We start from the raw sequence: 17,826 nt of genomic DNA, 5'->3' as shown, positions 1-17,826 counted from the left end.
AGTGCGTCAAAAAACACACACATTTTCTTTGTTACATTGCTCCGCTATTATTAGTCACAGCGAGATGAAACTTATATTGCAGGAAAAAGGAGAACCGGGGCTTTCCAACGATACTAGACACTTGTCTGTACAATCAAGTATGAAAATAAAATAAAATGATGAAGTTAAATCAAAGTATATCATATTTACAGTCTATAATTGCTCTGCGTTCACCGGCGCATCCAGAACTCTCGCTTGAATTACTCGCGGACCACGCATCGCACAGACATGACACGCATATCAAATGAAAGAGGAGAAGCCGAGCTTTGCATTGATACCAAATACATCGATTATTTCGTATGATAAAATCAGATGAAGTTACAAACAAATAATAATGTCATATAGCTTTGGCTACCTTTACTCTCGTTTGATTTCCTCGTGAAACCGCTATCAAAAAGGTATGGCACGCATGTCAGATGAAAGAGGAGAGCTAGAGCTATCCACAGATAGCAAATACAACCTTCTAGGCCATAAAACAGACGAAGTGACAGCAAAATAATAACTTCATTTAGCTCCACTTACCTCGTGTTTTTGTGTGGCATAATAGCCTATGTTCATAATCCAATGTTATCATGTGTTTCTCTATGACAAGTCACGTTCATAACACGGTTTTGAGATCCTAGCAAACTCCAAGACTCATATTGCATCCAAATTTGTTTGACAAATAAACACTTTTTGCCTTTACTTTGTTCATTGCAATGCAGTAAAACAAATATTATAGAGAATCATCATCTGTGCACATCATTTGTGCTACCGCAAACAAGTCATGTCAGATCAGCTAGTGTCACAAATATGGAGCGCAAAAAGTGGCAAAAAGTAATTTTGTCATCACTAAATAAAAATTGCCATTTATTTCTGGAAGGCACACACTACATATTTCTGTAAATTACTCAGCTCCAAAGTATACCTCCACCATGGTTCTTATATTGCCGTGTTCAAGACAGTCAGGCCTACATAACCATGTAACCATGTTTCGTAGAGATGTGAGCTTGCTGTGGTGAGATACACGTCAAAATGTAAGAATTTGTATAGTACGCTTTTCAAATTTGTATTATTTAAAAATCTAAATCAAATCAATGCAAGTATTTATACATGATATTGTGGCAGATCTGGATAGCCTAGACTGTGCTGAAAAAAACAATATGTAGCATGTGTGAATGGCACTTACAATGACCAGGATAAATGCTTCTAACTAGAGGTAGTGAAAATGCCCTTAAAACAGCTTAGGGCTCATAGGGTTAAAACTAATGACTTGAGTGCTTCTTTCTGCTCAAACTTCAAAGAAAAGCCCAAGTCTAACTCTTCCAAAGCCGATTCAAACGAGCGCGCTTCGTTAGCCTCATCCATCTTTTGTTTTTCTCTATGGTTGTGCGATACGGTCTCAAACCCAACTCGTCGAACGAGGACGCATGTTCCAGCCCCCTGGCGTCTTATCGGAAGCCGAAGGTGAGCTAAGGCGGGCTCAAATAGAGCTTTCTGATTGTCTAGGCTGAACTCGAGTCTAGCGCAGGCTTGTCCTCAACGGTGCGATCCTAGACCATCCCGCTAGGCAAAAATATTTTTGGCCGCTAGGGTGCGTCTAGATTTCTAGGCAATGAATAAACCAGATGAGCAACCAAACAATACGGTGCTGGGTAATGTGGCGTAGTCTGTCATTTTTTCCCGATCTAAAGTTTTGCAAATGCACAAATCAATATGAAATGCATGCATTTATAAACCAGACGAACAACCTGAATAAACCAGATGAGCAACCAAACAATACGGTGCAGGGTAATATATGGCGTAGGCTACCATTTTTCCCCCCCGATTTCATCAGTTTTGCAAATGCACAATTCAATATAATAACAACGCAACGAAACGCAGCTCACTTCCTTTCCCCGATTTGAATTCTTCGTTTTACTTCGTCACTGCTCGGTAATTTCCGTTTCTGATTTCTGATTGGATTCTGGGATCCTAATGTTTTTGTATCGTGGTCAACCATGCGAATGCATGATAACAGCCTTCTGAACCTGCTAGAAGGCGGAGATGGCGCCTTCTAACCCATAACTATGAGGCTGATTACGATTAACGCCCATTCAATGGACTGATAACGTCCGAAGCGGGCACACCACTGACACTTCTGCAGTCAGCTGTTCTGTCACTATGACAACTTCTCCGTTGCGTGATGGAAAAACCATTGGGAGAAATGGGGGGAGGGCACGGAACCTCTGAAATCAGTTACGTGTTTGTTGATGCAAATTAAATTAGGCAAACATACAGCATACAAAGTGAAAAGATACAATGACTACACGCCAGGGGTTCTATACAAATAGACATTACACTTATAATTTTATGGGAAGGGGCTTTTAGAAAACCCTTAATACCCTACATAAAAATGTACTTAATTTTGTTTGGAAGAGAAATTAATCTAACATTCGGTCACACTTAGGTGCCAATGGAGTTTAGGTGTTAGCACTGTCGTAGGACAGCCTATTCTCTGGTATCAGTGTGGCAAGACAGCTTTCCGCAGAGGTGACTGGATGTCTGGGAAAGTGGTTGGGAGTGGCAGGGCAGTGTCTTATGGCCGTGACAGTGAGGGTGTCCAGGGACAGTACTTGGCTGTCCCAAGACGGCGTCTAGTCTTGGGACAGTGCTTGGGTGTCCCGAGACAGTGCTTAGGTGTCCCGGGACAGTGCTTAGGTGTCCCGGGACAGTGTCTGGGTGTCCCGGGACAGTGCTTAGGTGTCCCGGGACAATGTCTAGTGTCTCCGGACAGTGTCTGGGTGTCCCGGGACAGTGCTTAGGTGTCCCTGGACAGTGTCTAGTGTCTCGGGACAGTGCTTGGGTGTCCCGGGACAGTGCTTAGGTGTCCCGGGACAGTGTCTGGGTGTCCCGGGACAGTGCTCGGGTGTCCCGGGACAGTGTCTCGTGTCTCAGGACAGTGTTTGGGTGTCCCGGGACAGTGCTTAGGTGTCCCGGGACAGTGTCTGGGTGTCCCGGGACAGTGCTTAGGTGTCCCGGGACAGTGTCTAGTGTCTCGGGACAGTGTTTGGGTGTCCCGGGACAGTGCTTAGGTGTCCCGGGACAGTGTCTAGTGTCTCGGGACAGTGCTTAGGTGTCCCGGGACAGTGCTTAGGTGTCCCGGGACAGTGCTTAGGTGTCCCGGGACAGTGTCTAGTGTCTCGGGACAGTGTCTGGGTGTCCCGGGACAGTGTTTGGGTGTCCCGGGACAGTGTCTGGGTGTCCCGGGACAGTGTCTGTGTGTCCCGGGACAGTGTCTAGTGTCTCGGGACAGTGTTTGGGTGTCCCGGGAAAGTGCTTAGGTGTCCCGGGACAGTGTCTGGGTGTCCCGGGACAGTGCTTAGGTGTCCCGGGACAGTGTCTGTGTGTCCCGGGACAGTGTCTAGTGTCTCGGGACAGTGTTTGGGTGTCCCGGGACAGTGCTTAGGTGTCCCGGGACAGTGTCTGGGTGTCCCGGGACAGTGCTTAGGTGTCCCGGGACAGTGTCTAGTGTCTCGGGACAGTGTCTAGTGTCTCGGGACAGTGTCTGGGTGTCCCGGGACAGTGGCTGGGTGTTTCGGGACAGTTCACAGGCCACCAGCAACAGTACAGTACAGTTCTTGCTCCCACTGCTACTGTAGGATGGGGGAAATATGTTCATATTTTTTGGTCCTAGTGAGTGTGCGAGCAGCTGCGTTTTGTATAAGCTGTAAGCTTTTTACACAGGTATTATTGCAGCCGGCGTATAGTGCATTACAATAGTCTAGCCTAGAAGTGACAAAAGCGTGAATTAATTTTTCAGCGTCTGGTAAGGATAGGGACTTCCTTATCTTTGAGATGTTCCTTAAATGGGAAGTTTTTGTGATCTGCTTTATGTGACTACTGAGTAGAAGTTCTTGGTCAATTATAACTCCTAGATTTTTAACACTTGTGGATGAGGTCAGTGAGAGATCACTATATGTAACTTGTGATGTAGATAGGATGTCCCTAATCTTTTTTGGACCTAAAACCATAACTTCTGTTTTATCTGAGTTCAATAGCAGGAAGTTATTAGTCATCCAAATTTTTATGTCTCTCAGACATGTGTTGAGTTTGGCTAACGGGGTTGGGTCATCGGGCTTTATGGAAATATATAATTGTGTATCATCTGCATAAGAATGGAAATTAATGCCATGTTTTCTAATTACAGAACCTAGGGGAAGCATATAAAGAGAAAATAATAGGGGCCCTAGTACTGAGCCTTGAGGCACTCCATATTTTACCATAGTCTGGGTGGATGGTTCATTATGGACCTGTACAAATTGTTGGCGGTTAGTAAGGTAAGATCTAAACCAAGCAAGTGCAGAGTCCTTGATACCTATGGAGTGTTCAAGCCTGTGGAGTAGTATGTCATGATCTATGGTGTCAAAAGCAGCACTGAGGTCAAGGAGGACTAGTATTGATGCATATCCGTTATCAGCAGCAATGAGGTCATTAAACACTTCCCAGAAGAGAGTTCGCTCCTTCCTGGGAATGGTGATGTATTACCAACATTTCATCCCTGGCTGTTCCTCTCTAGCCAAACCACTGTTTGCCCTGACTGCTGGACAGAAACGTAGGGGTAGGCATGACCGGAAGCTCCAGAGGCCTGGTACTTACCGTGAGCTGACTCTGGGTGATTGGACTCCAGCCTGTGTTAAAGCTTTTGAGGACCTCAAAGGGGCACTGATGACCAGTGTAGTTCTAGCCCATCCGAACTTCAGCCAACCGTTCATCCTGTGCACTGACGCTTCCCTTGATGGCTTGGGGGCTGTTTTGTCTCAGGTTCCAGAGGGTGAAGACAGAGCCAGGCCTATAGCATTCGCCAGCAAGTCTCTTAGTCGGAGCCAGGCCAACTATCCAGCACATCGGCTTGAGTTTTTGGCTTTGAAGTGGGCTCTGTGTGATAAGTTTAGTCACTGGCTCAAAGGTCACACCTTCACCGTCTGGACAGACAACAACCCTCTCACGTACATTCTGACGAAGCCTAGCTAGATGCATGTGAACAGCGGTGGGTCTCAAAGCTGGCACCATACACTTTTGACATCAGACATGTCCCTGGGACAAAGAACGTGGTTGCTGATGCGCTGAGCCGTGACCCCTTTGTGAAGCTTGTCAGCCAACGGCTCTTGTCTGAGTCCTACTTAGATCTGCTGCAACGAGCTTCTGAAGTGGACAACGGCTGTGTTCAGGACATGTTCCGCCTCACCTGTAATCCTCAGACCATGACTGACTCTTCCCTCAGTGTCGATCAACCTCTGTCCACGTCAGGTGATGATGTGTCAGCTGCCTTGGATGCACGGGATGCTTGGGAACATGGGGCTCAGCAGCGAGCTATTTCCCTCAGTGACCACCTGACAAGCCTGGGGAATTGTGGTCAGGACACACTCCATACGTGGTCGACGGAAGAGCTGAAAGCCCACCAGCTACAGGATGTGGCCGTTTCCAGAGTGATTTTCTACGTTGACCGGAAACTGAGACCGTCAAGGCGTGAACGTGCTCAAGAGAATCATCTGGCCTTGAAAATGCTGCGTCAATGGGAAAGGTTCCAGCTTAGAGATGGAATTCTCTACCGAGTTTCCAAAGACCCCCTCACCAACACAAAGAGGTTTCAGTATGTTGTGCCGGACACTCTGAAAGCTGATGCATTGGCTGGCGTGCATGACTTGGCCGGTCATCAAGGTCAACCTCGAACACTCTCCCTTGCTCGTCAGAGGTTTTTCTGGTACGACATGGAGAAGGACGTTAGGAGTCATGTCAGAAACTGTGTGAGATGTGTCCTCAGCAAAACCCCATCTAAAGACAATTCATTGAGTTTTCCTTCAAATTATTTCCATCGTGCACTAGGCTACAAGTCATCATCAACAGGAACTCCATGATAGCCTACTCATATCAGAGTAATTTGTTCGCGTTTCTGCAGCATTGTTTGATGTGTGACATCTAGAGATGCACCGATCGACCGGCCGCCGATTGGAATCGGCCGATTTTCACGTGATCGGCCACGACCGGCGACCGGCCGGTCAGTCTGAGACATGCCGATTTTATGCCAGTCAAATGCACTCGCACGTACTTGTAACAACATCACACTCACACAGCTGAGTTTGAAAAGTTTGATGAAGCTAGGCCAACAGTCAGGGCTGGATAAAGCGCTAATACTGAGTTTTTCTATGCAGCGAACGCTGTGCTTTGCCACATTGCGTGGAATTTACTATACTAAGCTGTCACTTCAGGTTACAGCGCTCATCAAAGCCCGTCCTTGCCGCTAATTGCGTGCCCACAGCTGAACCACAAGCGCTATCAATAAGCAGCGACATAGCCTTTACTCAACTTAAGGCGAGACACGGCAGGAATAAACATAGTTTTGCTTCGGTTTGCCAACTTATCATGTATTCTTTCACACTACTACAACAACTAGGTCCGATTTACGCATTTAGAGGTTTATTTCATTACCTTTTGTCTGATCACGCCTGTATATTTCTTCTAAATTCGCCAAAAGTTAGCATTCTAACGTGTCATAAACTAGCCTACCGCGACCGTGATACAAAACATATCATGCGTGGTGTCGTTGGAAAGCTGTGTTTCGATTTCCTGCATGACGTTATGCCATCCAAATATGGACACTTCCTTAGTATCCGCAAGCAATCGCGAAAGTTCAAAGAAGAGTGTGGACTGAGAATGTATGTCATTTGCTGTGTTAATTTCAAGGCTTCTCAAAATTAGTTTTTTTTGTTGTCATTTTCCAACATCTCAGCCTATGTAGCACTAACTTCAGTTATCAGTAGGCTATTCTGAAGATATTTACAGTTGGATATTGCATATGGATGTGAGAAGAAAGAAAGTGTTCCTAGTGCATTTGTACATGTGTGAAATGAATGTCCCACACTGGGATTACTGCAGCTGAAGAAGACTTGAAGAAGAATCTGTCTATTCACATTTTTCTACCAGCCATTGATAAGTTGATTACATTTCTAACATGTTGTATTAAAGAAAATATAGGCTAGAAAATAACTCTGTAAAGTGCTGTAAAGTGGTTAGAAGAAATTAAATCGGAATCGGCTAAAATCGGTATCGGCCGGTCAAACTCGATGAAAAATTGGAAATCGGAATCGGCCAAAAAATTGCAATCGGTGCATCTCTAGTGACATCACTAACAGATAGAGTTGTTCTGTCACGTAGAATAGCCGACTAATAAATGATAAGAAATTAAATAACAAATAATCATATAGGCTAGGGCTGGGCGATATATCGATATTTAAGATATATCGATATTTTTAAAAATGAGATATGGAATTAGACCATATCGTATATACCGATATAGTTCAAATTTGCGCTTTGATTGCTCCAGGCAAGCCGCTGGCCGGAGCTCTATGCGCTGCTCCCCGCACCCGCGCCCGCCCCTCCTCTTTCTGACACAGAGCGGGGTTGCACACAGTGCCTAAGTTGTGTCCCTTAAGTATCAACCATAAGGCTTAAGTGAGGAATTTATTTAAGGGTGTTGCACAAAATGTCTTAAATGGTATCATTAGGTAAGGAAATACGTTAAGTTATTAGATTTTCATTTGCATTGGAAGGGATTTTCTGGCACGACAAATTCCAGTTCCCACGGAGATTGTTCGTTTGCTAATATGTGCATGCTTTTCTGAGGGTGAAATGCGGGACTGACTGTCCAAAATAATATCAAGATGTGAGCACATATTGTCTATAAAATGGTATAGCGAATAACACGACAAATCTGACTATAAACTTTGACCAGTTTGACGGGTGACTCAGCCAAACACGGCGCACCTTAGAACAGTGACGTTAATTTCACGATGTTTGTTATACTGTACATCTAATGTACCTATCAGTTGCTAATGTTAGCGATAAATAACTCAACAGGTACGTTTAACATATGCAACTAACTAGCTTGCTAATAAGTTATGCAATTAGAATCCACCAAACACAATAGCCTAAAGCTTAATGTTGTAGCAGCTACTTTGCGGGAAAAATATCGGGATATATATCTGACTCCGACGGACTTAAAACCGCTAAGATTGGCACCTTACACTTAACGATTTAAATGACGGGAGCGCGCCGAGATTCTAGTACAACTCCCAAGATTTCCGCCCAATTTCGGAAATTTAGTCGCCAACTGTTAAAACAGACAGAAATCGTGCAATGTAAGCCAGCCTTTACACTGACAAGATTTGGGAAAGATTCTTGAAAGATTGTAGTCTTTGAACTAATGCCCATCATTCAAGCTTTACTCAAAAGACTACAATCTTTCAAGAATCTTTCCAAAATCTTGTCAGTGTGAGGTAGGCTTAAACAGAACAGCTCTATATCTGTTAGGGATGTCACACATGAAACAATGCTGCAGAAACGCGAAAATGACTTTGATATGAGTAGGCTATCATATGAGTTCCTGTTGGTGATGACAGGTAGCCTAGTGCACAATGGAAATAATTTGAAGGAATCTAGTAGCAGTCTTGTAAATAGTGACCCAAAGTCTTTGCAAAATCCTAATCTGAGACTGGCCTGTGACTAGAAACTCAATGAATTGTCTTTAGATGTGAGAGGGTCTGAGACTGTAGTCTTTCAAAAATCTTTTCCAAATCTTTGCAAAGTCTGTCAATGTAAGGTAGGCTTTAGATGACTGGAGCACGCCACGATTTTAGTAGAACTCCCAAGATTTCCACTCGATTTTGGAAATTTACAAACAGACCAAAATCGTACAATGTAAGCCAGCCTTTAGGTGATAGGGGGTGCCTCTCATTCGTCTTTTATACATCCTCCCTTCCTTCCTCGGTCCTCGCACTCACTGATCTACATGAAGAATTATGGGATTACTACCAAGGACATTTCTACCTCAAATAAAGTTGATCACTAAAGTGAAACAAGAGAAACAGGCCTCTACAGAGGAAACCACTGTGGTTCTGGTCCCCACCTCCTCTCCTTTCTGTTCTGGCTGACAGTTTGACAAATGTCACGTATACTTCTGGTTTTTGCTCGTAGCTGTTTCCCCTCAAAGTACATACAGCTCCATCTTAACATATGTTGCCTGACAGATGTCACGTACAGTATTCTCAGAAATTGCTTTCAACATTCTCCGAAATGTCACTCCCGCGCTCTGTGCCGCCTCCACTGTTCACCAAGGATACAAAGATGTTTATTTGTCACATGCATATGATTACTAAAGTAAAGAATGCAGTGCAATTGTCAGTTCCTTTGCCTATTGTGCATATGGGGATAGTAGGGAGGGGCAGGATAAGTGCAAAAAACATTAAAGTGCACGGGGAGTAAGAGTGAGAGCTGCAGGGGTGAATGATGTATGTGTGTGACCAGACGTCCTCTTTTGCCCGGACATGTCCTCTTTTTGAAACCTAAAAATGTGTCCGGGCGGAATTTCAGAATCGTCCGGGATTTTGTTATTCTATCCTCAAACGTGTTTTCACCGAATTTACATTGCTCTCTCTTTCATTCACATAGTAGCATAATCACACACTCCCCCTACAGTTCGCTTTGCATTGAGTTGAAGTGTAGGTGTAGAGCCTGACCTTAGAGCTACTGTCATTGGTCGATATTCTCGGCCTAAACATTTAATTGGTTATTCACCTCATTAGCGCACACTTCTTTGTTTACCACTGGCAACGCGCATGGCTATCCGGCATCTTCAGCCATGCCGAAATTTCATTTACTAGGTCTATGGCCGAAACGCAAGCGCAAGTTCACTGACAAATTGAAACGTAAATTTCCATGTTTTTGTCTCGGTCGAGATCAATACGAAGCTGAGTGCCTGACCTGCAAAGCAGTTTAGGAGGAGGACTGAAAAGTATCAGCCATTGGGCAACTTTTCAACTTTAAAAATGTCTTATTTTGTACAATTAGGTTTTATTTTTTTATTATTATTTTTGTTTTACCATTGTTGTGACTATACTTTACATTGTATAGCCTACAAATGTATAGTTTGTTTACATTTAAATCACATTTAAAAAGTGTTCAAAATAGCCTTTTGAGGCAGTGTTCTGTTAGTGTTGGGCCGGCCAATAAAGCTCATTATCATACATAGTCACCATGTTCATAGGTGCGTATGTGTATTTGCATACACGCGAATATGTGCAGATACAGATGCATGCTGCTGAAACTTTTTTTTTCACCAAACAAATCAGTGCAACATACTGTCTGCTCAGCAAGTATATTTACATTGGACTCTCCCTCCTCCCCCTCTCATTCTCACCCTCCCTCTTCCTCTCTCTGCAATGTCTTCCATTTTTGTTGTAAAAAAGGTGCTTGTTCTATGGTTTTACTGTATTGTTTTTAGATTTGTGAAGCACATTTTGTTGCCCTGCTGAACAAAATGTGCTATATAAACGTCATTGGGCAACACGTTTCTTGGAAAACATTGTTTGTACGGGCACTGCACTAGTGGATATTCATGATTAATACATTGCCATATACAGTACATCAACATTTCTTACAGCTAAGGCTTCCACTGCATGTTTTAACTCGAATGCCTGCCCTGCTCAATCTAATGCTGTTGTCCATGATACAGAGCCTTTAAAGATAATAAATAACTGCTTTTTTTGCAAAAGGTAATTTTTTTATCTCTTTTCAAGTTGTCTAACAAATCCAGCACCTGTTTGATCCACTCTGAGCTCACGTTCCCTGAGATTCTGTAGTGGCTTTGGTCGTCTCTCTTCATGTAGGAGTCACACCTGAACTCCAGACACACGGCAACGGAGCAGTTCTGAAGGAGAGACACGGAGAACAGGGAGAGAGGATGACCAGGGGGACAGCAGTGCAGTGGTGAGCTCATACACTTCAATCAAAAGAAACTGTCAGAAAATACAACAGTTCTGAAAATTAATAAAAAATGTCCCAATCTAGGTGTGCAAAGCTATGGTAATAGAGACATATCCAAACATATTGATGGCTGTAATGAAAGCACAAGGAAGCTCTACAAAGTATTAGATGACTTTTCCAACCCTGTTATTCTAGTTTTTCATTTCTTTTAATTCATTTTCATTATTTTGATGTTGTGCAGCTAAATTTGTAAATAAAACTGGAAAAATATTTTTTTTTTCAAAAATGGGCTTTGATTTCAGGCTGTAAGACAAAAAAGTAACTATTTCAAAGGGGTATGATGACTTTCTATTGGCACTGTAAATGTGCAAGTTTCCAGCGTGATCGGGCTGGGTTTATCCAGTCTATTTTCCTTCCTCTACTACACATGTAGACTCCTCTAGTGGCCATGTCAGCATGTTACTTCAATAGAGAGGTAGGGCTCTTCTCAACCCTCTATTTGCATACAGTCTCTCTCCTTAGTCCTCCAGCTCGTGCCCCAGAAATCATTCATTCATCAAATTGCAACCAGAGGAGGCAAGACTGAGGAGAGAGGAGGGAGGAAGGTCTGTTATGCAAGGTAAAAAGCTCCCTCCCACAATTTTCAGTTTCAAACAAGTTCATAGGGGTTTTATTTGCATCAATAAATGAGTAAATAGGCCAAAAAAGGACTTTTATATACTGGAATTATCATGAACTACCATGTCAACTTTTAAAAAAGTTTTTATTCATACAGTGTATAGTACATATATACAGTGCGCCCATTGGTCTAAGCTGCCAAGGTAAAAGGTTTCATCCCACGTCTGTCAACTTTCGGTTTCAAAAAAGTTCGTAGGGATTTGTTTGTGTCATGTCCCATCACTAGAGCTTTGAGATTAAGTTTATAAGGTGAGTCACTCGTGATCATTTTATTTGTTATGTTGATATCAATGTCCGCAGACTCTCTGATGGCCAAATAGGACACATCTACATAATTTGTTAATTTCATAATAATTACATGACAGTGGCATTCAGACTTTTGTTTCTCGGTGAAAGCTGTGTTTAATTACTCCTCTGCTTGACGTGTGTGTTGTTACTGTCGATGTGGTATGTTCATATGTGGTATGTTCATCTGATATGTTTGTGAATTTCATTTTGTTATTTGTGTAGCTTATTTTTTAGGTCATGATTGGAATTATTTTTGGCGACTTTGTCGTGCACACTTTATGACATTAACAGACATGGGGGACTCGAGTCAGACTCGACTTTCACTTGATAATAATGACTTGAGACTTGACTTACACCTGAATCAAATGTCTTGAAACAACTTGACTTTTTTCATAGATATTGAGGAGTTAACTTCACGATTTTAGAAAATCTGCTTAAGCCTACCTTACATTGACAGACTTTGCAAAGATTTGGAAAAGATTTTTGAAAGACTACAGTCTCTACGGTCGCGTATTGCTGTCACACTAGAAATAAAAAAAAGGCTCAGTATCAAGTAATTACGTGAAAGTTTCAAGTAATTACCTGAACGTTTCTTGTTATAACAAGATCTTTTTCACGTTTTAACAAAATAAGTTTCATGTTATTACATGAAATGATCACGTTATGTCGTGATAAGGATATTTTCACGTTATAACGTGAAAATATCATGTTATTTTAAGATATGATATTTTCAGAAGATATTGATGATGATATTTTAACAAGATATTTATCACGTTATTACATGATATTATCACGTTATTTCATGATAACGAAACTTAACGAGACCAGGCTGGAGCCTATGGCTGGCATAGGCTGAGTGAGAACAGGCTCGTGTCTATGAACATGCACCCTGGCTGCTATTGCAGTGCTGCTTGATGAGTGTTTGCTTTTGTGCATGTGTGTAGGCTACAGTAGCCTACATAGTCGCCATCTGACCAAGTAGCAAGAGCAGGGCTGTATATCGGCAGAGAGCCGCTGGGTAGGCGGATAGAGAGGTGAGCAGGAGTAGCCTGCTCACACAGTCTGTCGGCAGCGAGCCGCTAAGGAGGCGGACAGAGAGGTGCAGGAGTAGCCTGCTAACACAGGCTGATAGTTCTGCTTCTTCTTCCCACCCACTTAACGCAACTTAATGCAGGAGGGAGAAAGGGCCTTGATACATTTGTGAATGTTTGCGCAATTTGGGCGCTTTGGCTAGCTTGCATGTCAGGTCATCGTGGTAATTTTTAGGGCTGCGGGGAGAGGCCGCTGGGGTGAAAAGTGAAGCGCTGCAGTCACACTGCTGGAGAGTACGGCAAAGGAAATGTTTAAACAACAAGCTTTTTGAGATCACTTCATCACAGTAGGCTAATCATCAGCACGGCCCAAAACGCCACACCGGGATTCTTCCCGACTCTCCCGATTGCCACTCTACTGCATACAGGTGCAGAATATTCTGGACAATGCTCGGGTGTTTGCATTTATAACAATATCATCCACAAGTTTAATAACTGGAAAATCGCCATAAACCGAACTTAACATAGAATTTGATTGACTTGAGCCTAATAACCAGCCTTTCTTGCCCCTCCTTCTGTTTAGTTTCATTATAATGAAATAACGTGATCATTTCAAGTAATAACGTGATAATATCTTGTAAAAACGTGAAAATATCATATTTTGAAATAACATGATATTTTTACGTTATAACGTGAAAATCTCATTATCATGAAATAACGTGATAATTTCATGTAATACCATGAAACTTATCTTGTTAAAACGTGAAAAAGATCTTGTTATAACAAGAAACTTTCACGTAATTACTTGAAACTTTCAAGTAATTACTTGATACTGAGCCTTTTTTTAAATTTCTAGTGTGACAGCAATACGCCACCCTAAGTCTCAGACCCTCTCACATCTAAAGACAATTCATTGAGTTTTTAGTCACAGTCTAGTCACAGGCCAGTCTCAGGTTAGGATTTTGCAGACTGTGGGTCACTATTTACAAGACTGCTGCTAGATTCCTTCAAATTATTTCCATCGTGCACTAGGCTACACGTCATCATTAACAGGAACTCACATGATAGCCTACTCATATCAAAGTAATTTTTTTCGCGTTTCTGCAGCATTGTTTGATGTGTGACATCAACAGATATAGAGTTGTTCTGTCACGTAGAATAGCCGACTAATAAATTATAAGAAATGAAATAACAAATAATCATATAGGCTACAGCTGTCGCCTATTTTTGCCCCTTCCTGTTTCGCGTTCGACTGTCACTATTGGTTTTTAATGTTCACGTTAGTGCTGCCACTAACGACTAATTTTCTAACGATTAATCTTTCGACTAATTTTTCGATTAGTCGCCTAATCTAAACGACTATTATTTTTTAAAAAAATAGTCCATTTTATTCCATTCCATTTTGTCCATTTTATTTTTAACTCAACTGAAGGGCCAAAACATGACATATAGCCATAGATATAGATATGCTCATATCAATATCAGCCTACTTTTGTAGAGTTAATAATAGAATTAATAACATTACAGCCGTTAGAGACGGGAGACCAAAAATAAATAGGGGGTCAAAAGCAAAACGATTAGTCGACTAAAAAAATTGGCGTCGACTAATTTTCATAATCGATTAGTTCGATTATGTCGATTAATCGCGGCAGCACTAGTTCACGTCACTATTTGCATGAGCCACGACTGAAAAGACTTCCGATAATATCAAACATGTTTGATATTGTCGTAACGGCAAAACTAGAAAAAGACTGACTCCGACGGACTTAAAACGGTTAAGATTGGCACCTTACACTAAACGATTTAGGCTGAATGTCGTTCCAAAAACTCCGGTAATTTATTCTCTCAATAGTGTACAGGCTAGTACACGGGCAGCAGGAGGTGTCCACTCAAAAAAACAACAAAGTACTCACTGCTAATCCCTAAATTGCTAACTCAGTCACTCAATCACTCAACACAACACACTCGCACGTAATTTACTTTTACTCTGATAAAACTTAGTAAACGTCTTAGAACCCTTATTCTAATCCCTCCCCTATCAATAACTAACCTATCTGATCCCCTAAATATTCCCCCCTGGACACCTCCCCCCAATCACAACACATCAGAACTGATTGACACATTCTATGACACAGGAGGGAGAGGGAGACACAGACGCACACACACACACACGTGCGCACAGACCGGGAAAACAGGAGACACAGGGGAAACAAACAGAGCAGTCCAACAAGGGGCCTATAGCCTCGGCGCTACAATATTATCAGAAGTCTTTTCAGTCGTGGCTCATGCAAATAGTGACGTGAACATTAAAAACCAATAGTGACCTCGCTCGAACACGAAAGAGGAAGGGGCAAAATAGGCGACAGCTGTAGCCTATATGATTATTTGTTATTTAGTAGTCGGCTATTCTACGTGACAGAACAACTCTATATCTGATAGTGATGTCACACATCAAACAATGCTGCAGTAACGCGAAAAAAATACTTTGATATGAGTAGTTTATCGTATATGAGTTTGTGTTGATATGTAGTGCACAATGGAAATAATTTAAAGAATCTTGTAGCAGTCTTGTAAACAGCGACCCACCGTCTTTGCAAAATCCTAATCTGAGACTGGCCTGTGACTAGACTGTGACTAGAAACTGGATGAATTGTCTTTAGATGTGAGAGGGTCTGAGACTGTAGTCTTTCAAAAATCTTTTCCAAATATTTGCAAAGTCTGTCAATGTAAGGTAGGCTAAGGCGAGACACGGCAGGTGGAAATACTGTTTTTGTGACCTCCGGTCAATTTCGAGATGTTGAGCTAGTTTGCTACTTTAGCATGTATTCTACCACCCTACTACAACAACAAAGTCCGATTTGCACATTTAAGTGTTTATTTCACGAACTTTTGTCTACTCGCGCCTGTATATTTCTCCTAATTTTACCAAAAGTTCCCATTCTAAAGTGTCATGTACTACCGTGATCGTGATCCAAATCATATCGTGTTTGATACCGTTTGAAAGCCCTGCTTCTCCTACAAGACGCTATGCTATCCAAATATGGGCATTTCCTTTGTATTAGCAACCAATCGCGAAAGTTCAAAGACGAGTCTAAGATGAGAACGCATTTCATTGGCTGTGTTTCAAGGCTGTTTTCTCAAAACGAGTTTTCCCCCACACGCCATGCAAAGGATCTCCACTTCTGCAGCACCTACATACACCAAACTTTCCAGTCTTATTCCTAACTATATTAGGAAGATATTTACAGAGGGATTTGTTGATATAGCATTCTTGGCATGATTTACATGACTTTCTATGCCTAAAAATAGGGTGAAAATCCACTTTTTAAGCCAATTGGCAGTATTTTCTGATTTACTGGAAAACAAAAGAAGATATTCATAATCCCCTCTGTAAATGTTTTTTTATTTGATATATTAACACAACAAAAAAATAATTTTCAACCTGGCTTTTTCCAATGGTCAGATCCTTCGCATCAAAATATATGCAAATTAGCGCATATTTAATGAGATATAGCCTAATTAGCATATTTAAACATTAAATTAAAGAAAACTTGCAATACATTTTATTCTCCTATTTATGTGAGTATTCAACTGGTAAAGTTTCATGAAGATATCTCTACGTTTAAAATTTTCCCCTATTCACCTGGGAAACAGGCCTCTACAGAGGAAAGCACTGTGGTTCTGGTCCCCACCTCCTCTCCTTTCTGTTCTGGCTGACAGTTTGACAAATGTCACGTATACTTCTGGTTTTTGCTCGTAGCTGTTTCCCCTCAAAGTACACACAGCTCCATCTTAACATATGTTGCCTGACAGATGTCACGTACAGTATTCTCAGAAATTGCTTTCAACATTCTCCGAAATGTCACTCCCGCGCTCTGAGCCGCCTCCACTGTTCACCAAGGATACAAAGATGTTTATTTGTCACATGCATATGATTACTAAAGTAAAGAATGCAGTGCAATTGTCAGTTCCTTTGCCTATTGTGCATATGGGGGGGGGGGGGGGGGGTAGTAGGGAGGGAGGGAGGATAAGTGCAAAAAAACATTAAAGTGCACAGGGAGTAAGAGTGAGAGCTGCAGGGGTGAATGATATGTATGTGTGTGTGTGTGTGTGTGTGGAGGGGGGGTGGGGTGGGGGGGGCACCAAGGGACACCCAGGAGCAACAGGGGCAAGGAAAAACTCCCTTGTCCAGGAAGAAACCTTGGGCAGAGCTAGTCTAGACTTGGGAACGCGTGAGCTTGTAGCCATCGCCATTCGATAGGCTATATTCACCAGACCCATGATGCTGGACATGCTATTGTGTTCTGTTCACTGGGCATATGCTTAAGTTGCCTTTCTCTGTGTATTATCTGCAGCGTTAGGGCCTCCTCTCCGATGAGATTGCTAGTCCGCGGGGCAGCGAAGTTACAGGCTATGCCCTTCTGTCACATGTCTGATAAATTAGGCTACGGCACAAATTAATGGTTGACTATTATCGAACCAGTGGCCGAAAGAAAAGGAAACTACAGTTGTTTTCCAATTGCTAAAACACAATTTTGAAAACTCACACACAATTTTGAAAATTCACACACAATTCACAAAACCACACCCCAAAACTGCAAAATACCTCGATATACCCAGCAAAATGAAGCATAGTAACTACTAAAATAGTTAAAATTGGAAAATGTTCTTTACATGCACATAAATATTTGCAGATACAGACGCATACTGCTGAAACTTTTTTTTTCACCAAATAAGTCAATGCAACATACTGTCTGCTCAGCAAGTATATTTACATTGGACTCTCCCTCCTCCCCCTCTCATTCTCACCCTCCCTCTTCCTCACTCTGCAATGTCTTCCATTTTTGTTGTTAAAAAGGTGCTTGTTGTTCTATGGTTTTACTGTATTGTTTTTAGATTTGTGAAGCACATTTTGTTGCCCTGCTGGACAAAATGTGCTATATACAGTCATGGTTGAAATTGTTGGCTCCCCATGCTAAAGTTGACTAAAAAGAGGAATATAAAATCATCT

Source organism: Sardina pilchardus, chromosome 3 (assembly GCF_963854185.1).
Source record: "Sardina pilchardus chromosome 3, fSarPil1.1, whole genome shotgun sequence".
Lineage (NCBI taxonomy): Eukaryota > Metazoa > Chordata > Actinopteri > Clupeiformes > Clupeidae > Sardina > Sardina pilchardus.
The sequence above is the reverse complement of the archived record's forward strand: the minus strand, read 5'-3'. Positions refer to the sequence as shown.